The 24,430-nt window shown below is 45.7% G+C and overlaps 1 protein-coding gene across 2 annotated transcripts in view; it reads right to left on the bottom strand.

Moving 5' to 3' along the window:
• LOC119651045 overlaps nucleotides 1-24,145 on the bottom strand; it is a 185,594-nt gene extending 161,449 nt beyond the window's left edge. The window contains exon 1 of one of the 2 annotated variants that reach the window (XM_038054367.1): nucleotides 24,094-24,145. The gene's annotated coding sequence lies outside the window, so the exon portion shown is untranslated. Of the gene's footprint in view, nucleotides 1-15,389; nucleotides 15,405-24,093 lie in introns of those variants that run through there. The other variant, XM_038054368.1, reaches the window with a different exon arrangement.
• Between the last annotated feature and the right edge of the window lie 285 nt (nucleotides 24,146-24,430).

Below are 24,430 nucleotides of genomic sequence, written 5' to 3'. Positions count from 1 at the left end.
ATTTTCCGCGATCAGCTTTAGAAGTATAGGTCGCCGGAGTTGATGGAGTCATAAGCAGATTGGTTAAATATGGAAACGACCTATTGTACCTAACAGTTTGGCAGTTGTTTTCAAAGTTTGAGGTGACAAAGAGGAAAGGGAAAAGCAGTGTCACCCAATGCAGGGATTTAGTAAAATCTATAAGAAATTCTTTCCTTCTTTACTAGACCGGGCAAAGCTACATACTTAGAATATTATCAGTGAATACCAATGCTTCATCCCAGGGAAATCACAGACCGATTATATATTCTTTTTGGTGGTTGTTGGAAAAACTATTGGAATATGGCCGTCATTTGCATTAATTTTTTCACCGATAGCCAACAAAAACGGTTCCTCAAGAAACGCAGAAGACAATGCCCATGGAATTCCCAGCAAGATGTGTTTGAAAGGATAATAGTTTAAACTAATTTTGGCCCTCTAGTGGGTGCAGTCAACTCTGCCAAAGACCGTTCTAAGTCCGTCTGAGAAAGAAGGAGGAATGCGTCACTATAACCCGAAGGGCCATGAAGCACCATTCGTTTTAGGCAGTAAGTGGGAGATTCATCCGTAAATTCCTGGATCATCTAAGGTCAGGTCTGAGAAGACTGGGCTGGGGGTTATCCACGTGGGGACACCCGTTCTGGGCTACCGTGACCCGGAAGAGTTTGATGGGCTTGGGCATAGTACGAAAATGCGTCGCTCAACCCAGCACCTAGCCAAGAGAGGCGGGATGCGCACGCCAAAATAATGAGGAATTCTCACAGAGCGATGTAGCACCCAGTGCGGGGACAGCGGATCCAGTACCCTGCAGTGTTCCTCTCCCGGGAAAAAAGCCAAGTGCAAATCTCTGAAACTGACTAGGTGAAAGGACGCGCAGTCAACTGTCCTTGCTAGAGCCGAAAGGGGAAGGCTTATCAGAAAATGCGTGGTAGTGATGAAAGGCTAGCCGTCTGCAACACTCCTAAGTAAAGGCGTAAAAAACAAGCAGATGAAACTCGAGGAACTCTTGGGTCGCAATTCCTTTTCCAAGCGAACATGGACAGCAGCAGAAGATGCGCACTTCCTACTGAAAACACCGTAAGCGCCAAATAGATCACAGGCAGTCGGTGGCAAAGCGATTTGGGCAAAATATGGAAAGAGCGCCTAAAAGAGATGTCATCCAGCAAACACGATTTCTGCTGAGAACATTTTAAGTACCAAACAGATCGCAGGTAGTCCGTTGCAAAGCGATTTGTTTAAAATATGGCGATTTGGGGGATATCTGAAGGTGATTTCATTCAAGTAAAATATAACAGGGAAAAAGGCAAAGAAGAACAAAAGAAAACAACATTCAATGTCGTTAGAAAACGGTCTACCCGAAGTCAGGACAATTAAAATAAGTGGATCACCAGAAGAAAAGGGGAGAAAACGAAAAAGGACTAGACCGTCGTCTTTACTCACTAAACCTGAAGACAACCAACAAGAGTACGTTCTGCGAGGCTCTGGTTTGTAATCTAGAGCCTATGTGCTCTCTTGAAATCAGTGACCTTGACTGTCTCGCAGAAAAGGTTGAAGTCGAGGAGCCCATGAAGCGTGAGAGAGGTAGCCAACGCCGGGATAAGTGTCACCTATGTGAACTCTTGAGGCGAACAATTCCTTGTATTGGAGGTTGCTGAGCAATATGCACCGAAATTCCTTAACAGCGGAAAATCAAAACTGGATGGGTAGTATCTAGGCTTAGACTGGGGATAGACCAGACCAAGTGTTGCAGGTGTTTACACTATGGGTACATGACTACCGTCTGCCGGGAATCTGACATCTGAAGTAGGTCATAGAGCAATGGCTTGTAGCGAAAATGAGAACTGCGTTCTTTGCAGGGTTGTCCAGTTTTCAGGACGAAACTGCAAACGGCTAGGATACGGGTAACATGACCCGCATCATACAAATTGCTATTGCAATTCGCTGTGGTGGTAAAAGCTGGTCTCGTGCTAATCATCGAACAAGACAGAAACAAGGACCCTTGGGACGGAGGGTCTTATGGATCTTCTAATTGCTGAAAGTGATATGCTCCGTATGCGGTTATGCAGAGTCTTCAGAAGCTAGATATAGAACAAATGTAAGGAAGGAAAAACCGTTACGAGGTCTCCGAAGGAATCTTGGAGGCCATAGAGGCAGAAAGGACAAGATCAGGCAGGGAAATAGACCTGCTGCCTAGTGAGGAGGGGAAGCTGCATGACCTAGATCTGGATCTTCTAGGGCGTAGTGCAGACAGTGACTTGCATGTCGGAAGATGAGGGTGATATTCCGACAGTGGAGAACGGAGCCAATGACCAACACTAAGATAGTTAAAGTAAACCTGCAAGAGTTGCATCTGCGGCTCCAAGGATAACATTGGAATAGTGCTAGCTCAAGAAGCATGGGTGCGCCGGAGGCAGATTCGCGGTCTACAAGGAGGAAGTATACAGGGAATTTCGGTCTCCAGTTGCGATAAACCAAGAGCTTGAATCCTTCTTAACCGTTATTTAAAATATCTTTCAGAGTTGTTGACTGATGATCTTGTGGCTTTCCAAGTTTCACTGGGAGTCGTCGTAAAATCGAGAGTTCATCGTGGCATCGGGCTACTTCCCAAGAGACGAGCTAGTCGCTGGAATGGTGAGGTTTTGCGAAAAAAAGGGACTACCACTTTTTCTGGGCGGCGATAACAACGCTCATCGAAGAGGTGAATTCTTGAATTCATGAAAACGTAATATATACCGAAAATGAGAAAGATATGGTGTATCTGCCTCTCAGAACTCATTTCCCCGGGGGTTCTATCTCACGGCGGGAGGCGACAACATTTTTTTCTGACATTCTGGCAATGAACAGAGGGGGAGAAAGGCGCACTGGAAACTAGCAAAAAAGGTGTGCATGGAAGCTAGAATAAGGTGAGGGGTAAGAACCTTTAAACCACTGAAAACACCTGGGGTAGATGGCAATAATCCAAAGAGGGGTAGAAATCATCTCAGGGTCTCTTCTAAGTGTGGCAAAGAGCAGTATAGGCCTAGAATATATACCGAGGGTATGAAGATGGGAAAAGGCGGTCTTCATTCCGAACGTTCAAGACTGCGCATCAGAAGTGTCAACACGCTCACCCGGCCAGATAGTCACCCGAAACTGTCCTGTATAAGCTGACGCGTAAATTACGGGAGCATAAATTCTATTGACATGAAAACTACCCAGGATTGTCAACAGGGTGGGGTACTACCACTGCTTCTGTGGAGTGGTGCTTGGTGCAGGAAAGCGGGGTTGCGCGTCAATCCAGCTAAAGCCACCATAGTACTATTTACTATGAAACCTAAGCTTGATCACCTGAGAGCCATTAGGTGACAGGCCATGGAAGTGAAGCAAGAAATAGAGTCCAAATATTTGGGAATTACACTAGACCAAAAATTACTCAGAAAAACACATATTGGAAACGCATGTGGGAAAGTTACGAGGGCATTGATGTCTTGCAGGTCCATAGCATAAACCCCGAATATACTACTTTCGATATACATTGTAATAATAAGAGCAATGATTACCTATGGGGCGGTAATCTGGACAGATCGAACTGAACTCAGCAGGATCGCCAGGGAGTTACACAAACTCGAAAAGCTGACTTGCGTGAGTATAGTGGGGCAATGAAGACATGCCGAACGGGATCACTGGAGGTCCTTCTGGGATTAACTCTTCTCCATCTTCACATACAGATACAGGCAAGGAGGCCGATCTTCAGAATGGCCGGGAGTATCGGTGAGGTGAGGAATCACCAAACTCGAATGAAAATTAATATTTTTTTCAGATGGTATCCCAAATTACTGGTAGCAAGGGATAACATGACACCGAAGCTTCATTTCGATAAGAAGCTGGAAGCTTGTTGGAGTTTGGCAGTGGCCTAAAACTTAAACCAGCAACTGATCACCTGGTACCCTGACGAATCCCTTATGACAGAGGGTGTAGGCGCCGGCGTCATTTGTCAAAGGAAAATGTATTTTGAACCAACGGGTAAGCACACTGGTATGTTTTAGGCGAAAATATACCCCATAGACAGACGGGCCTCTAAAGGGTTTACGGAGGACAGAATATTACTATTCTGGCCGACAGCTAAGCGGCGAAGAAAGTGCTTAGATCCGACCGGGTGAATTCCAAACTGGTATGGGAATGAATTGGAAAATTGAACACGCTCAGTTTGCACAATAAGATCTGGATACCATGATTTCCAGGCCATGTTGAGTTGGAAGGCAATGCTGCCTGGCGAACTGGCCAGGGAGGGAACGGGGACGTCTCTACATGGACCACAACCATTCTGTGGAATCAGAAACGGGTTTATAGTTATGATATTGAAACATGAACATGAACATGAACGGCTGGGAGAACTGCATATATTGCACGAATTTACTAGGAACAGGGCAGTCTGGGTTTCTAATGGGGGTGCCGAACCCAACCGCTTAAAAGACTGTCTAAAACTCACCAAGAAGACGCTCTGGATTATATGGTAGTGGGAATAATCACTGGGCACGGTTGAATAAATTGTCACCCGTAGAAGGTGGGGATATCTTCGAACACTGTCTGCAGGTTTTGCGCGGAGAGTGAGGAAGTTAATTTAGGCACTTAATACCAGATGCCAAGTTGAAACACTTGAAAGTAGGGAATATATTAAAATTCCTGACGGTTATAGGCTTGCTTGACTTACTATAGTTAATTGGTATACTATGACCAGTAAAAGGGATGCAATAGTTGTTCTAGAATGCAATGCGACTTCCCTTAACAGAGTTATTGTAAGCTCCAAATGTGTCATCGGAGTACTTTGGCTTGAGGCCCGTAATTGTATTGACCAGAAGGTGGAAGTTACAAAGGGCAGGCCTTTCACTGAGAAGGGCAACAATTCCAAAGGGGGTATGCTATACAATGGAATCAACTATCCTAGGATGATTGACCAGTGGTTCCTGCTGGAAATACAAATCGCAGAATAATGGGGAAGATCGCAAGTTTAAGGGAAATCATGAAGGTAGCTGAAGAATATTATTAGGAAGCGGCGACAATGGCAGGTAGGTGTGTTTAACGCGCTATGCATTAGCAGTGCAAGTAAAGCTTCAGCAACAGTCATGGCGCAGATTATAACCCCCAACCCTGGAGCTGTATTTTTAACATAGTAGTTGCAGTTTTTAATCCTCAATAAAATATAGCAAGACTTCCTTTCGATGGCCTGTATTATCAATGAATCCTTCTAAAATTGCTGAATTGGACCCAAGGATTTAAATATCTATCCCACTGTATGAGGCATTACCAGTGAATACATTATCCTTCCATGCGGAAGCTACACATTCGGTGTGTTTTCAGAAAAATCCAGGGTAATTATTGTGTTCTCAATACACTCTCCCGAAACATCTGCAAAATTTTCCTCGATTTTCTTGAAAATGTTCATCCAAACCAGCAAATTGCATACAACAACACAAGCTCCTATGCAGACACACGAGACTTCTCTCACGGATTTTCCGGAGCTGAAAACCAAAGACAAGAATGATGCAGGAAAAATTCTAATTCAGAATCTACTAATCCTCCTGGCGTACTTAGCATGTATGGGATTTGGTTTCACGCTGCGGCTTTCTTCCTGGTCTTATCTTTGCGGATTTGATACGTCGCATCTTCCTCTTAGAAATTAAGCCCATGTTAGGAAGCTGGCGGAAATCGTCCCGCAAAACCCGGTAGAAACAAGAGAGAGAAAATGAAGAGAAATTATGAAGTTGAAATTCATTTCAAACAGATTCAATTTTCCAAAGTGATGCACAATTCTTTCATTTTGGAACATTCAAATGGAAAATTGAATTGAGTTTTTCCACACAAAGTAATAATACCGCCTCGGGTAAGGCAAGGCAGTGCGAGGTATGAAAGGACTCGATGTTCATATGGGAAACTAAAAGCTGGAGTGTAAAGTGAAGAGGACGTGGCGGACTGGTGGGAGCTGGGTGGTTGGAGTGTTTGAGACGTCCCCATTTTCCAAACACACCATATATACGTGCACATACGTATAAGAAATACAAACGTTAAAATGAGTGGGTGCTCTTGAATGGGACTTAAATAAGTGAAAGATTATCTTGAGGATTTCTGAAAACTTTCATGTCGCTGTCATCGTAGTTAGTCCCGCTTCAATTCCATCTACATCAAGCTCCGTGAATTTATTCGCGAGTACTACATTATAATATAAAGGCAATGGGGGAATAGCGACTTTATGCTTGGGAAAAATTACAAGGCGAAGCGTCCTGAGTCGCGTTAATAGACTCCGCGGAGGCTCCTTTTCCCTCCTACAAACATTTTCATTAATTCTTTACAAGGGATTCGGATGTTAAAGTGATGACTCGCGCCCTTCGAATGCTCGGAGCGTTGATGCCGAAAACATGAACAAGGTTCCATTCTACTTTAATCTCTGTGACTTAACTACGGAATATTTACACGAAGGAGATTTTTTCTTTGCGACCTTTCATTCGGAGAATCTGAAGATGAACCGTCAGCGGAATAAAAAATCGTATCCACATTTATCACTCAAGAATTTTTTCATTAGAAATGTTTACTTTGTACTTTTGGAGTTTTTTGAAAATGTTTTTCCTGGGACGCAGTGAATTGGTTAAAAATTTTATTTGCGATGCTTTATAATGTGCTCAGATTCGAGGTGATTGGCAAGGCTTCTTGGGGTTTTCTGAAAAATGAGCACCAGAAGGAGATAGCTCGTGGTCACTTTCCTGTTATTTTCAAATGAAAAAGTTCTCATTATTGATTAGATTAACTTGAGGCAAAAACGAATTTGAACGACGAAAGACTCGAAGGATTATCAAGGAAAGGACGAATAAAGTTATACATTTTTGGACCTTCCTTGTTCCGACTTTTCACAATACATTGTTCTCTCCCAAACTGCTACTGCATGTCTGGAGCTGTCAGTTTGAGGAACCCCCTGCCATCCGGCTCCTCCACCGGTCGAGCTTTATATCCTTTGCAACGAGAAGGACTAGAACTTAATGGGCAATACCGCTCCACCTGCCAGCACTCCTCAGCATTTCCTCGACAATATTGCTTGGAGAGAGATCCCCTGTGTTTAAGTAGAGTCCCACCTTCCGCAAGAAAAAAAGTATGATGAGCGTAGTCCACAACTCCATTGCAAAACACACAATCCATAGATCGCGCTTTTCCAATCTTATACAGGTAAGGAAGACTGAAAACCTCCATGCCCACTTAAGAACTGGGTAAGGAAATAGTCAGTCTCACCATGTTTCCAATTCAGTCACGCTCGTAAGTTGCCGATGAGCCGACCCGTAGATCTGCCTCTAGTTTAATTTTGCCAAGAGACCTGCCACTTTTTTAGGGTGCGTTGCCGTTCTTCACGAGCAACCACCTCCCTTGGCTCTTCTCCCTTGCGCTTGTATATGGCTTGACCCTCCTTAGCAAGAAGGGCAACGGGGATCACTCCCGCGACCACCATCACGGCCGGTTCAGAGACGGTCCGGTATGCGGACGCCATCCGCAAAGCTCCCCGTCTTTGACTTGGACGAGACGCTTACGATATACCTCCTTGCCAAGAGCGTCCGCCCATACCTCTGCACCGTAGAGCAAGACAGGCGGGATTGAACTCATCAGGAGAGGTCGCCTGCTAGATGCAGGACCCCCAATACCTACCATTACTTAACGCAGAAACTCCAGCTGCAGCCTTGTTCGCTGCGGCTTTAATTTGCTCAAAAAGCTCATCTTTGAGTCAAGAGTCAGCCCGAGGTACTTTACGGTTGGTTTTGACCCGATTATCGACTCATCGAATGATATGGGACGCAGGGTCGCAATTCTGTTTTTAGTTAGGATGGCTACTTCGGATTTTTCCAGTACAAACCATGAGTAGTCATCCATCCACTTACCCGTCACATCAATATGCCGAGTCTGCTTTGTGCCTGTTCGACATTCCGCACCGCGATATTATTTGCATAACCAGTACGACACGACGCTTCTGGCATGTCGAGTTTAAGTAAACTGTCATAGGTAGCGTTCCAGAGGTCCGGCCCTAGGATGAATCCCTATGCTACCCCCGAGGTGACTTCGATCCTGCTCTGACCCTCTAGCGTTTTATAGAGTAGGGAGCGGTTCCTCAGATAATCCCTCAATATCTAAAAGAGATAGCTCGAGGCGACCCCGCTTTTGAACGGGAAAAAGGCTGAAGAAAAAGAAGAAAATCTGTAAGAGATAGCTCGCCGGGTGGAAGTAATTTTCTAGTGTGTCTAGAATGTCTTTCCATCTAACGGAATTAAAGGCGTTTCGGACGTCAAGCGTTAGTACGAGCACCACCCGACGAGTTCAGCGGCTATGTGCCTCCGCTTGTCGAACGTGTCAACTGTGGATCGCCCTGCTCTAAAACCAAACTGCCCTGGAGATAAGTCTCAGGCAGCGCATATCACTTCAGCGAGTCTAGTTCTAGTTAGATTTTCGAGTACTTTTCCAGCAGTGTCAAGTATACAAAGTGGGCGGTATGAAGACGGCAATTCGGGCTCGCCTTTTCTTTTGCTGATCAGCGCAAGTCTCGCTACCTTCCAACAAGGAGAGTGCTGGAATACCAACTTGTATACCTCTGTTTGAAACCATTGGGTCCTGGCGCCTTGTTGCTTTTCACAGAGAGGACTGTCTATTCCAACTCATTTATAAAGAAAAGTGGGCAGTCATCCGCGCTTTCCGCGCCGACATCAACATCCCGTACGGGGTGTGCAGGGAACAGTGCCGTTCAATGCGGTCCATCTGGGTTTCCAGGGTTTCCGCAGAGCCCCGATTTTTCGGATTACCAGTTTGTAACCGAGTTCCCGCGGGTCCCCATTCATCTCGTCGACCAGATCCTGCCAGCAGCGATCTTTGCTCCTGTTTGTTTCGCTGCGGAGTGTCCTTTTGGTTGACTTGTACTTCGCCATTATGGTACATGCCTCCTTGCTTAGGCGCTGTGTTAAGCGGCGGAGCCTGTGACACTCTTTCTGAAGCTCTGCAATATTCACTGTCCACCAATACATAGAAAGTTTGTCACGTCTCGATGGCCTTCTAGGCATGAAGGCTTCGCAATCCGTCGTTACCAGGTTCATAATTGAATTTACGACAATGTCAGCTGCAGCGCCACCACTACTCAGGAGTACCCGCCAGCGCGGTTCCACCTGTTCCAAGAGTTTCGACAAACCTTTTGGTATTCACTTTCGCAACGTTCCATGCCCAGAAAGAGTGCCGGCGGGCCACACACTGAGAGTTTGTGTTCACCACTTCGAAGGCAATGTGGTCACTGGCCGAAACCTCTTCCAGAACTCGCTACCCATCCACTAGCGACACCAGTGAAACCAGTGACTCCGGAGCGAAGGTTACGTCTGGAATGCTTTTCTCGAAGCCTCGACGTTGGGGTGGATCCGGTGTTTAGAACTACTAGTCCTGCTCTCGCCGCCATTTCGAGAATTTGTTCTTCTCTGGAGTCTAAATGAAGCACGCCCCATTCAAGTGCCCTGGCCTTGAAGTCACCTCCGACCAGGATCTGCCCATCCGTGCCTAAGATGGCGTCCTCCAAAGTATCAAGCCTGTGTCGAAAGTCCGGCATCGTCTCATTCGGCGTAAGATAGACACTAAAAAACGTTATCCCTGAACACCGAATCCAGACAAAGCCGTCCCCTCAGCCTTGGCTAAGAACACTAAGGACAATGCTGTCGCGAACCCATATGACAGCGGTACTTGATATGTCAAGGTGCCACGAAACTGGGTCCTTGTTTCGGTACTTCACACTGATAAGTACTAAATCTGCTTTGGTCTTCGCAGCGAACTGCGCTAGCAACTCGTGAGTGGTTGCACTCCGGTACGTATTCATTTGTAGGATACGAATCATGTTGACCGCGTCTTAGCTCTTTTCAGTTCTTCTCTGAAGACTGGACGCCACCCCAAGCTCCTATTGTTCGCAACGTTCTCATCAGACACGCCACGGTCCCTGCATAGGACGCAGGTTTCTTTTTCATTGCAGGTGTTCGCTTTATGGCCTGATTGGCCGCATTTAGGGCATGTTGCCCTTCTATCAGATATCTGACGTGCAGACGTGTGCCCATAATCCAAACATCTGCAGCATTTGGTTGGGGCGGCCCGGATTCGTATCCTACACACTACCCAACCAATTCTGATTTTCCCGCTGTTTAGAAGCGTTCTCGCGTATTGCTTGGCAACTGCCACCACAGCGAGTTTTTGGCCTCGAGATTTCGCAGAGGTGATGCCAATCTGGACATTGGTTGCTTCCGGACATTCGTGTTTGATGACCTCCTCCACCTCGGTCTTTTCTGTTAGGCAATCAAGGTCTCGGATTTCCAGAGTACACATGGGTTCCAGGTTAGCCTAGAAACCCCTTGACTGCTTCACAGAAGTAACTTTATTTGTTGTCCTCGAGCCTAGTTCGACTAGGACTCCACCACCCCTCGTTTTTCGAATAGAAGACGCTTCCGCTCCGCTATCTTCGGGTTTGATCTTGTAACGGATTTTACTGAGGTCTTTCGCAAAAGTCTTGTCTTTCGTCAGCTTAATACGCAGAGCTAGCGGTCAAGTCCTCCTTCGACTCGCCACCTTTTCTTTTGGTGCTCCGTCCTTCGCGTCCGCCTTAATTTTAGGTAGAGGTTTTTCTGATGACGCGACGTGTTGTTGTCTCTTGTCCCTCTTCGCCTTGTTCTTTTGAGCCCTGAAGAGTATCTGAGTGAAGTCTCCTTCAGATGCCTCTTTCTCCTTTCAGTTTTCCCACACTTCGCTCTGCAATGGACTGTCTGCGATCCCTTTGGCACACGTAATGTTCTCATCGGGAGGCGCGGTTATTTCTCTCCATGTCTGCCTATAATATGAGCTCCTCCAGCTCCATCAGCCCGTGTTTCACCATTTTACTGACCTTTTTCTGGAGGAACTTCGCAGATCGCATTCGCTTCACAACTGCCGCGCATTTCTTAATAAGCCTTTTGTCTTCAGCTTGCGCCAGAGTAGTCGACAGCCCTCCCACTCGACTTTTATTCGAAACGATTTGTTTAGTTTCGGCAGTTTCCATTGTGCCTCTCTCCGCAACTATAGCACTCTGTGGTACAGTCTGGGTTCCCGTCTCCGTTGCATGTGCCGTATCACTTTGTGAGTCTTCCTCACCATCTGCGCATCCTGATGTCTCGTCGGGTATTTCAGCCCTTGCTGTGTCCTTCGCTGGATGCTGGGGCGAGTGTCACATTTTCGTGCTGCGTATAAAGGTAGTCAGCTCACTCTCCATTTCCATTGTTTTCTCGTTTGTTTCGTTTTTATTCGCCATTTAAATTTTCTATCAGCGCATAGTGTGCAAGGGAGCGGACCGCAATAATCAGGAAGGGGTATACCCTCGAGGACAAGGTTACTACCCCAGTTCCCTGAGGGCTGATCTATGATTAGCTGATCCCGGAACTTACGGACGGATCGGCGTTCGGTCGGGGCAAAGAGGTTTACTAATATAGGTTCAATGCACACTACCCAACCAGGGTCCCGAAGTGGCTAGCTCCTGATACACGCCACAACTAGCACTTTGGCAGAGCTAGGCTCACATCACCCTATCGACGTCGGCAAGGAGTGTGTCCCAACGTGTATCGGTCATGAGCAGTTTGCTTCTCACCAAGAAACTTTCCCGAGGCTACTATCTAGGACGCAGGTATTATGCCAACTAGGCGGTCAGAAATACTTTCTCGGACACATCGGGGACCCCACTCCCCGTATCGTTGACGAGTCCTGAGATCCCCATGTATTCGAGCAGGACGCCAGGATTCCTCTGAAGTGGCGCTACCACAAAAACTCACCGGGTGTCATCAGGTACTATAGGAACCTGGATGACCCTCTGTGTTCTCGACCAACTAATTTGCGGTTGACCCCTTTATGGGAGTTTCATGGTGCTTGTGATTATGACCATATTGTGGGCCGAGCTCCTGGTTGGTTCAACCGTGAACTTGCATTGTACAACTGGGGTGCCGAGCTCCTTAGTTGCGGTACAGGCTTTAGGAAGGACTTGCATCTACTTGTATGAATGCTGAGCGTTCATTCAATATAAACTGGTACCGATAAGCTAGTTACAGCGGGCTTGTGTTTGTGGTCCTCAAATCAATCTTGGAAGATGACCAGGGGATTATGACTACAGAGCAGGTATTCATGTCAAAACCCTAGGACCTTTAAGTATGCTTTCCCAAATCCCAGGCCTGAAGTGAATTATATCTTCAGACATTGTAAAGGGAGGAGTATATCGTGAATATTGAACAACCCAATGGCAGACAGGGGAGGGTGAAGGGTTATATGCATTCTGAATTGTCTTATTGCCTGAGCTGGTAAGAAAGTGAACTAATTTTGTTGCCTTTATCCGCCAAATGGCTCCAGTCATGTGTTAAGCACTGACTCCTGAAGGAAGCCTTGCAAGGATGGGTAAACTGTGGTGGGAGTCTAGTATCTTTTTAAAAGGTTTTCCGAGTCATATCTGTATTTAAGGATAAGACGATCTAGTGATTTAAACTGAAGATAGAGCAATTGCATTTACTATTTGCGTTTCAAGAAACCATTAAGCTAAAAAATGGAGATGGAACTTGTTATGAATTAAACTTCTATTTAAATAGAGCTCTTTGAACAACGCTTCCCAATTTCTAAAATGGAAAATCAACAGTCTTCCGTCCAGTTCCCTCCTTGCTCCCATCATTTCATGAATACGAACCCATTTGGCAAAGGGTTTTTGCTATTCTTCCGGAGTCTCTTTGGTACTATCAAACAAGCAACACTAAAGTTTTCTTCTAATGAATCTGCTCTAGGATATCTGTCCCTTGTCGTTTTGAATTCGTCCTTTCATTGTACAGTCCTCAATTCGTTACTTAGAAAAACACTCTTCTTAGCCTGTAATTTAATTGAAACATCAAGACATAAATTTTCGGCTTAGGATTTCCTTTCTGTTTCTATCTTCTACTTTGTATCTTGTATCTTACATCTTTGACTCCTAAAATATTTGTACTAATTAATGAAAACACCCTCCAGCCGGAAAACCCTAACTTGTATTCCTCAAAATTTCCTCGATTACTATTCATTGTTCGGTTTGTCGTCCTTATATCGAGCTAATGAATGGTTGGAATGGAAGGAGATGCTGTTGGAGATTCAAAATTCAAAACTGCGGGTCTAAGCGGGCATTCAACTCGGCAAAGTCGAAAGGACTCATATCTAAATGTGCTACATAAAGATGCCCATTAATCATCGATGCAATCTAAGGAGAAGGAATTATCCTCAACAGTGCGATAGTAACAAATTTTGTGCCTTCAATCTTCATTATGTCGTTGCTGATGGTTGTAGTGATGGCGACTCCTCGTTTCGAGGCTATATCTGAATGGGGCCACTACTTCCGGAAGGACTAGTATCCTGTGTTGAGCTGCTTCTGGTCGTTTTTGGACACAAGTTATTGTGCACCATTACGTTCATGCACTATCTTGAATAAATAAAATTTAAGAGCGAGAGCACCTTAGGAGCACTTCTTATAAAAGTTGGACACGATGGTACGTCCTTCTTTTGGGAAGGACTAAGCACTATGAGGTGGTGCAGTGTAGATGGAAGAGTGATGTGAGGAAAAGATGGAACGCTAACTAAAACTAAGGGTTCTAAGGACGAAGCAAAGAAGGATTTGAATCATTTCAAATTGAAAAGTCTGGCAAAGCGCTCCTAGATAGTGACGTAATTTTTGGAGATCCTTTCGTTGGATAAGCAACAGGTGGCTCAAGACGCCGAATTTTTACTAGATATCATCTCCATATTTCAGAACATCAGTGTACTTCCAACTCCACGGAGCAAGTTCCTCGTCATAGTCTCTCCTGCATCGAATATATTAAACACGGAATAAATTAGAGCCAAGTCCTTCCGTCCATCCGGCAAGGAAACAGTTGAGCCACTCAGCGGAAAATTTCTAAGCCTTCAAGCTTGGGAAAAAATCGTTAGGGGGAAACTTTATCGGGAGTAGAGATGAAAAGTTATGGCATGTATAGTGCAATACGGTAAACCATAAAACATAACTAGTGAAAATATTTATGCGAAACATGATAAATTTTCCTGCTGTTCACTCCAATTTTCTCGAACAAGTATCATTCGTTCGACACTCCTTTACAGGCTGTTTTTGCCATGAGTTTTTTGGTCTTTCGGTCCATCCATTGCCGGAGAGGAATATTGAAGGGTGGCAAGCAATGGAACCTATCATAAGGTAATATCTTATTTTCGTTACTTCTTCAGGTCCCGAAAAGACGATATACAGGGTCCCTTTGAAACGCTTCTTGCTTCTTCTGTGAAAGATGGTGGTTTGCCTGCTTCCTATCTGGCTACAGGCTAAGGTCGTCATGGTCGAATATAATTCAGGACGAGATACAGGCGATTGCAGATGGCTTTCTTGACTCGAAATGTCTATATAATATCCTGGCTGTGGATGAGGTTCGAACCCGAGATCTTGCTCTCGTACAATAAAATTTCATAAAATTTGTTGAAACGAAATTTGTGGTGGATGTAGATGGTCCTTGGTCCTGAAGTTGCTGGCGTTTAATGGTGGAAAATGCCGTTGATTTATGGCAACCTGAATGCCTCCGAAATGGCTTAGAGTTTAAATTCATATTAGAGAGTAATCAATTTTTTCCATGCTGCTCTTTTACTGACTCTTGATGGAGGGAGATGCCAGCGTCAGGACTCGATTTTCCTTTTTCGGTCCTGCTATTTACATGTGCCGAGCCGAACAGAGATTTATTTCTATTTTGCCTCGGCCCGATATTGAAGAATTCGAGGTTTCCACTCAATGTGACGGAGGATAACTAGGTACCAGGCAAACATTTTATGATTTTTCCAATGGTTGATGCCGGGGCCATATCGCGAACGGAGTTGTGTAATGAAAAAGGCTCCTATGTCTTCCTCCAGACAATATGCAAATGTGGTGCTTTTCTGCTTTTGCAGAAATATTACTTATTCAAAACGTGTTCAAGGCGAAATGACATTGGTATTTTACGTGATATTTACGGAGAGAACAGTCTAGCGATGCTGATGGACGAATGGGAGATTTATAACATGGCAACGAGTGGAGTTTATGACCTTGTGACTGTTGTCATCCAGGCTTTTGTACAGATTTAAATTGATAACATACGGAGAACAGAAAGCATTCAGAGTAATTGAATTTTTATTGTATATACCAAAAGAGTTTTCGTTTTACGGGGATATATCGGGGTGAAATGGCTCCTTTGTTGATTTAAGGATTTGGATGATGAGAGACAACTAAAAGGCTCCTTTCGTGAGTTGAAGATTCAATGTTGTAGGGCCAGGCTAGCTCGATCCTTGTAGATTTATTGGCTATAATCACGTACCTTGAGGGTATATCCACTACTTTGCCAGCTACTATGGATTTCCCGAACAATTTTTGTAGTTTGAAAACACCAACTTAAACCAGAATGCTAAGATAATCCGCCTCAAATTTTGAGGTTTCTAGTATTCAATGGAAATGTTTTTCACTTGTTTTGGAGAATTACTCACAGACACGAAACATTGATAACCTTTCACTATCAAAGATAGAATTTGAACTGCAAGCTGATTCTAGATTCCAGCGTTCACTACTCATAGTATTAACTCTTTACTCCTTGCTGATTGCGGAAACTCGTCTTGAAATCGATCTGCGATGCTGACGCACTTCCAATTGAATGTTTTCATCTGGTTTCAATTGCGCGAATCCAACTCCAGCCCGAATAGCTGATAGTACGGAACTGACTGTAATCGCAGTACTCTTATCAGTTCCAGCCTATTATTCGACCATCTTATCAGCGGCCTATTGATAAAAGCGGGGCCTCTAGCTGTGACGAAGCAAAGAGATATTCTTGAAGGTGGCGAAAGTGTGAACATTTTTGTTTACATTGACAGTGTAGAATCTGCAGTGATGAATGATTTAGTCAGCGTTAACATCTGGTTTTAGTTTGTCGGTGGATCCATAAATAATGGCAAAATTTGGTTTCTGTATTGTGTTCCAAAGAAAACTGTACAACTCATAGCTCGGCCCACTAAAAACGAAGATTAAACCGATGTCTTTAGTGATAGGAAGGAAAGAAGTATCTTTCTAATCCAGATGGTATAAATATTAATAATCCGAGTGGTAAAAAATCAAATGCTACGAATCTCCCCCCTCTCCCACCTCGGACACCACCTTGTCGTGATGGGGGAGTCTGTAGTAGTCTGCTGCTACATCAAGGGTGTCTAAAACATGGAGATGAAAATGAAGGATTTAAACTCTCCAAGTGGTAAGAAATCATAGACTTCGAATCCACCTGCAACAATGAGCAATCAGACTGCAGCCGAGGCGTCTATTTTGAAGGCCTCACCACATTCATACCCCCCTACAGATAAACCTGTAGAAGGCTTACTTTTGGCCTCAGTGGAAAACTTGCATTTAGCCCCTATGGCGAAGCTAGTACTACGGAAACTAGTATTACGGAAACTCTCAACTTGGGAGAAACTAGAAATCCGACGACGGCTGGTCCGTCTGCGGTACTATTTCCCAAACCTACCCGGAAACGAAAGAGGAAGGCTCGGCAGAAGGGAACTTCGGCCACTAAGGAGGAAATCCTGCCTGTCAGAACTTTCCACTGTACCCTTACCGGGAAGAGCGAAGAGGGAACTGGTGACGTGGGAGCTACTGGTTGAACGCCGGCATGTGGAAGTGGATCCAAGCAGCCCGGACACAGTGAACCTCGAGAGGCCCCAAGCTGGCTAAACAAGAGCAAAGCTCGCTGCTGGCAAGATCTGGTCGACGAGGTGAATGGGGATCCGTGGGGACTCGGTTACAAACTGGTAACCCGAAAAATCGGGGCTCTGCGGAAATCCTGTTCACTTAAGGCCGAGCAGATGGACCGCATTGTGGGAGCACTCTTCCCTGCCCACCCCGTATGGGATGGTGACGTCGGCGCGGAGAGCGCAGAGGACTGTCCACTTTTCTCTATAAAAGATTTGGAACAGGCAGTCCTCTCTATAAAAACAAGAAGGCGCCAGGACCCGATGGTATTCCAGTAGAGGTGTACAAACTGGTATTCCAACACCGGCCAGACCTACTGCTCGGCGCATTCAACGCTTGCCTGAAGGAGGGCATTTTCCCTGCTCGTTGGAAAGTTGCGAGGCTTGCGCTGATCCCTAAAGGGAAAGGCGACCCCGAATTGCCGTCTTCATACCGCCCACTATGTATGCTTGACATTATTGGGAAAGTGCTCGAAAAGCTCATCAGAAGTAGACTCGCTGAAGCGATACGCGCTGCCGGAGATTTATCTCTCCGGCGGTTTGGTTTTATGGCAGGGAGATCGACAATTGATGCTGTCATGCAAGTCGTGGACGCCGTTCGACGAGCAGAGGCACATAGCCGCCGAACTCGACGGGTGGTGCTCCTCGTAACGCTTGACGTCAGAAACGCCTTCAATTCCGTAAGATGGAAAGATATTCTAGGCACACTAGATAATACCTTCAACGTACCGAACTATCTCTTACGGATTTTGAGGGACTATCTGAGGAACCGCTCCCTGCTCTATGAAACTCTAGACGGTCAAAGGTGGATGGAGGTCATGTCGGGGGTAGCACAGGGATCCATCCTAGGGTCGGACCTCTGGAACGCTACCTATGACAGTCTGCTTAAACTCGACATGCCAGAGGAGTCGCGCCTGGTCGGCTACGCAGATGATGTCGCAGCGCTTGTTGCTGGACGCACTGTCGAACAGGCGCAAAGCAGACTCGGCATATTGATGCGACGGGTAAGCGGATGGATGACTACTCATGGTTTCAACCTTGCACTGGAAAAAACCGAAGTAGTCATCCTGACTAAAAGGAGAATTCCGACCCTGCGTCCCATATCGTTCGACGAGTCGATCATCGAGTCAAAATCAGCGGTAAAGTACCTCTGGTTGACTCTTGACTCAAAGATGAGCTTTTCTGAGCAAATCCGGCGTTAAGTAGGCTAATGGCAAACATTGGGGGTCCTACGTCTAGTAGGCGACTTCTCCTGATGAGCTCAACGCAGTCTGTCCTGCTCTACGGCGCAGAGGTATGGGCTGGCGCTCTTAAAAAGGAGGTATATCGTAAACGCCTCGCGCAAGTACAGAGACGGGGAGCTTTACGGGTGGCGTCTGCGTACCGCACTGTCTCTGAACCGGCCGTGATGGTGATCGCGGAAGTTATCCGAGCGTCAGGCCATATACAAGCGCAAGGGAGATGAACAAAGGGAAGTGGTTGCTCGCGAGGAACGGCAACACACTCTAGACGAGTGGCAGCTCTCGTGGCAAAACGAAACTAGAGGCAGATGGACTGCGAGGCTCATCGGCAACTTAGGTGCGTGGCTGAATCGGAAGCATGGTGAGACTGAATATTTCCTTACCCAATTTTTAAGTGGGCATGGAGGTTTTCAGTCTTACCTGCACAAGATTGGAAAGGCGCGTTCTCCGGATTGTGTGTTTTGCAATGGAGTTGTGGACGACGCCCATCACACTTTTTTTTCTTGTGTAAGGTGGGATGGGGTTCCTTGAACTGACAGTTCCCTTCCTCCTCTCCCCTCCCGTTGGTGAAAGGAATTCCCTGATTTGAAGGCTTCGCAACGCGGGAGAGTTCGGGGACTAACTCGAAGTAATGTGACAAACGGTTCCAGGCTAGCTCTCTGACGATGGGGAGGTGTTTAGTTGGTAGTCCGGCGACGTACCGAATCGGGAGTCCAACAATGTGTGCGTAAATGCATTCACCTACCCTACCCCAAAAAAAAAAGCTGGCGGCAGAAGAGGGCATTGCGAAAGCAAATGAAACACCTTGGGAAGGAGGATATGGAGGTGGCTGTAACACTAGGTGCGGTAACGTCCAGAGAAATCGAACGCAAGGAAACGGAATCTTCGGCGTAAGGTGGGGATAAACTGGTAACCCCGGTGAGATCCACACTGGACGCACCAGACTCTTCTGTCAGCGGTAATGTGTGCAAGAAGCGTAAGGTCAACACCCAGTAAGCCTCAGTTTTGACTGTAGCCAGGCTGCATTGAGGGTGTCGAGAAGTCCTTTGATCACCTCGAAAATCGTCCAAGAATGCGGTTTCTGCATTGAACTCTATTCTAGATTCAATACGGTGGAACTACTCTGGGTACCTGGTCACTGTGGCGTAGAGGGAAATGAAATCTCGGATGCTTTAGCGAAAGAGGGGTCAATCTTCCTCATGCCGGGACCGGAACCAGCAGCATTGGCTTAGGCTGCCTTCAAAAACTGGGAACAAGCTCCCCACAATGACAGGTGGCAAAGTCTAAATGCTGCTAGAAACACCAAACTTTTCCTGCCACAACCGAGCATGCGTACCGCAAAGTTGATCCTGTCGAAAAGCAGGAGAACTTGCAGAAGTATTATTGGCTTTCCTACATTCGCATTTTATTTTTGAATGACTCGCCTATGGACCCATCAGGCATCAGATCTTTGGTGCCGATGTTCCTGCAATACGTTAACGAATCCGGAATATTCCATTAGATAGGGGTGGCGAGGACAATCGGTCAACACAGTCTGAGTGTTCAGAAGCTATAGCTTCTCCCCCACCACACACACACCCGGAACTTCGAGCAAGTAAGGCGCGAACAAGCCAGGAATTTTTTAAGCCTTACTAAATTCATGTTTTTCACGGAGTAATCTGTGGATGACAGGTTTTCCATTTTAATGGAAACTTTGCTTTCATGACGAAATAAACTGGAAACCCGCCTTGGCTCGTCCGTAGCAATATTGCTTAAATCGAGCAAAAAGCAGAAGAGGAAAGCTCGGCAGTAGAAAACTTCAGTCACTAAGGGGTATAAATCCTACCCGCCATAAATCCTCCACGCGTCCATCGGAAAAGGAAGAAGAAAGAAAAGCTAGTGCCCGGATAGCTGAGTGGTAAGAGCACAAGGCTGTCGTACGGGAGGTCGCGGTTCAAATCTCGCTGACGACAGTGGGTTTTGTATTGCGATTTGACGTCGGATACCAGTCGACTCAGCTGTGAAGGAGTACCTGAGTCAAATCAGGGTAATAATCTCGGGCGAGCGTAATGCTGACCACATTGCCTCCTACAGCGTTCTGTAGTGTACCGTTACGGTCATGAATGAAGTGCTCTAACACACTTCAAGGCCCTGATCCAATATGGATTGTTGTGGCAACGATTATTATTATTATTAAAGAAAAGCTAATGCCTAATGCCGGTATGTGTGTGGCAAAGTGATGTGATTTGCGAAACAAGCCGAACGCACCCATTTATATTTAAACGCGCTCATTTTCAATTAAGTGCTCTCTTGGGAGTGGTAAGAAGGCAGGCGGTCACGGAGCTCCTCTGCTAGGTTCTTTCCTGTCCTCGTTCCGCTTGGTGTTCCCCCGTGTGGCTGTCGTTTGCCGCTGTAAGTTACGTTGACAAAATTGACGCAACAGTTGTCATCGCAGCTATTGCTTTGAAGAAGTAAACCAGCAGCGTGATTCCGTCGGCTTCAGGCCCAATTTACGTTTCACGGTGTACGTCACGCAGTTTATCTACGCGATTGTCAAGCTGAAGGACAAGATAAATTAAATTGTCTCTGACGTGTTAGTAAACTGCTCCCACTCATGACTGATGGAGCAGCTCATTAAACGCATTTCAGTAACTGAAACGGCTAAGCTAAATCATTTACTGAGAAAGCTAAACCTTGGGGATCGGAAGCTAAGTCAAGACAGCAGAAATGAAGCAGTTTGGTACTGACAAAGTCCACACTGGGCTGTCACAATCTTTCTGGCTCCAGAGACACTTTTAGAGCACAAAGACCATCCTGGAGTGTACGGATTCAGGGTCTCTGGAGTCTTTTCCCGCCACCACCAATAAGACACGACACAAGAGATCCACGCGCGATCTGTGATTGACGAGGTGGCCCAGTTGCAGCAGACGGTGATAGCACCGGGAACGGTTGGTGCTTCGCTTTCGGACTAAATCACGGTCTGGATCCGCATCCCGCGTAGAGCATTTAGTAGTATATTGTCAGGCCGTTCGACCAGTCCCATGGCATGCTGGTACTACCGACCATTAGATTTGTCAGCCTCCGCACTTTCTTCCCCACTGGGAGCTCTGGCGACGGCCATCTGGAACGTACGACCATGTCGCCTAACAATTTATAACCTCTTGAGTCGGAGCCACTACTTAACAGATACCGATGCTGAAGTTTTAGTTCTTCCCGCATCCTCGAAACACAAATCTTCAAAACTTGCGACAGAGATATTTTTCGGACTTATAGACAAATGCAGGCAGATATGAGTCTAGGACTTCGAAGAACATTTTCCTAGCGCTGCGCTTTTGCGGATATCAGCACTCCGATATTAGACGCAGACTTCCTATGGACTTTCTATCGATTTTTAGTTGATTTACACAACAGATCCCACATTCACAGGAATAAATCTCAATTTTCACCGCCAAAGCTCTGGATAGTTTTGGAAGACATTGTTCTTCAAAACTGCCGCAATATCACTTTCGCGGGTAGTCTCTCGAAGCAGGTCAAGTATGATTTTCAACACTATATCAATATGACTGGCTCTCCTATCTTTCCTATCACCGTAGAAGCTCACAGTCGCGCAGAAAGAGGTCGAAGACCTCCTTAAGCACAGTCAGAGTTGCAAGAGTCTCGCTTCCACACGAATGTTTTCGTTTAAGGAGGAATATGGAGCATGAATCAACCAGGTTAGGGAGATCACAAATTGGGAGATGGTTGTCAGGACGGTACTCACTGTCTTAAATATCGATAGGACTCTTACATGGTTGCAAGGTTCAACCACAGATACTGATTTCACAGCCAGTGATCCCCAGTGTATTTCCATAGAAGTGATAAACGGCTCCTCTCGTCCGAAGGTGGAAAATCGGGAAAGTCGTCATTGATAAATTCGCCAATACTCTCTCAAGAGAGAAAGACGAGCCCCAAGAGCGGGACGCGAAAAGAGAAACTGTGACTGAATCGTTAGTGAGCAGCATGCGATGTTTCGGTGCCCAAAAAGGAGACTCCTCTTCGGAAAACCACCTGGGTACTGGTGGGCGATTGAAATTGTAGGTCTACGAAGAAATTGCTTCAGACTTTTGCGGATTGCGCAGCGCTCAATAGGCAAAGATAATCTAGTGACCTTTATATCAGCAGAATACAGGAGAGTGCAAAAGAAACTCTGCCACGAAATCAACAGGCAGAAAGCTTGCTGTTGATAGAAGCTAGTAAGTGACATTTGCAGGGATCCATGGGGTTGGTTACCAAAAAAGTCGGTGATCATCGATTTCTCTGCTCCATGGAAGCAGTGAAGGTGGAAGAAATCGTACAGGTCATATCTGAACCGACGGTGTCAATACAAAGGGGAAATATTGACAAATGCCCACTCTCCACTGTAAAGGAATCGGAATAAGCGATTTTGTTCCTGAAGGAAAAAAACACCAGGATTGGATGGTATTCCCAACGAAGTGCAAGGCATGTTACTCAGCACATTCACAGCACACACAATGCATGCTTGACAGCGGCAATTTCTTCTAGCCGCTGGAAAATTGCGAGAGTCCTGTTGATAAGCAAATGCAAACTGACTGAAGACTGAAGAAGTGGTCTAAGTAATGAGACTGGCAGTCAGGCAGGACAGGGGTGTTCCTGGTGACGCTTAATGTAAGAAACAGCTCCAGTTTTGGCGATGGGTGGTGTGATATTCCCAAGGCGCTGGAAAATTGTTTCCACATTCCAGGCTGCCTTTTGTGGATATTGAGGGATTAATGGACCCTGGTATTTAATCGACTGCGCGATGCTCTAAGAAAGCAATAGAAGACAGCTTAAAATGAGGGTCACATGGACATTTGGAAAGCCTCATACGGTAGTCTCCTACGACTTGAGAAGCGTGAAGATGGTTGGATACGCGGATGTTGTTTGAGCAGTAGTCGCCGCAAGTGCGGTAAAAAAGCTCGACGTACCTCGAGAATGGTGATATGGCGAATGAGCAGATGGGTGACTGGGTATGGATTCTTCCTAACCTTAGACAAAACCAAAGGGGGGAGTGTTCCCCCAGATCCTAATATTTAGTTGATGAAATCATAGTCTCATAGTGCTTCAAGAAGTAAAATATCTCGATATCAAAAAGGCGTTGTTTGTTATTGGGCGTGGGCCCGTTTATCTTTCTTTCAGTTCCAAAGTATGAGCTGGTGACCTTAGCAAGGAAATTTACCGGAAGAGCTTAGTGCAAGTACAGGGGCAAGAGGTTTTGCTAGTTGTGTCCGCCTATCGTACCGTCTGGAAGTCAGTAGAAATGATGATCGCAGAAATTGTTCCGACCGCTTTCCATGCTGCAGAGCAGAGGTTTATACACTTCAGAAAAGGTGAGGGAAACAAAGAAGCTGCCGATTGTGAAGGGATAGCCCCCACTCTCAGCGCAAGGCAGCAATCCTGAGAAGGATAACCGAAAGGTAGATGAACAGCACATTTCACCATGGACGTGCAGTCGTGTTTGAATGGAAAGCACGATTGAGATGACTAATACCTAACCCAACTGCTCAGCAAACATGGGTATTTGCATTTATTCGAAGAAGACAGTTGTCATATCTTTTCCTTTGTAGAAAGTTAAAGCACCATTGCCTGGTGGACGAAGGGTGCCAAGTGCTTCGGCTATCATAATTAGGATCACGCTGCAGCAGGAGCACACCTCCTGCCGAGTGACACTTTACACTCACGGCATTCTTGAGCCAAAAAGGCGAGAAGGCAGGAAGTACAGGCTTCCTGAACCTCGGGATGTGCGTCCATAAATTGAATAGCCCTGGCCTGAGCTTGAGCGCCTCACGTTCCCCATAACTCAAAGCTGCGTGGTTGACGTTACAGTGGTTTAGTTGATTGGGCATCAGCCTCTTGGTCTTTTTGCTCCGAACTCGACTTTCAAACGTAATATTTTTTTCAGCTTTGTGCTTGTCTAGCTTCTTGGGAATGACAACAAGCAAGGAAAACGTTTAGTTAAAACAGCTGGCAGAACCGGGAGTTTTCTAGTAAACCTTTAAGAGCACTGAAAATTTCCAAGGCAGAATATATAACTCACCTAAAGTATAGTCGGATCTAGTTGTGTTAAAATAAGCTGGACATCAGTGTACCTGCAAACAGAAAATAGAAACTTAATTTAATTTATATTCCAGAAATAATTAAGTCAAAATATGAGTTGGGTTATTGACAATGGTGGGACTAGAGCTGAAAAGGTGGAGTATTGCCAAAAGTGAGGATCTATTCCTCAAAACAACCTAGAAGGATAATTTATTGTTCAGATCAACCATAAAACTGTAGCACTTCAAGACATTCAGGGTTTTCACTTTAATAAAGTGGATGTTATGGCCTGATCCATTGAAAAATTGATTAAGGTATTTCAGAGGTAAATTGAATGA

The sequence above is a fragment of the Hermetia illucens genome, chromosome 3 (genome assembly GCF_905115235.1).
Source record: "Hermetia illucens chromosome 3, iHerIll2.2.curated.20191125, whole genome shotgun sequence".
Lineage (NCBI taxonomy): Eukaryota > Metazoa > Arthropoda > Insecta > Diptera > Stratiomyidae > Hermetia > Hermetia illucens.
Note: the sequence above shows the minus strand (reverse complement) of the source record. Positions and strands in the feature narration are given on the sequence as shown.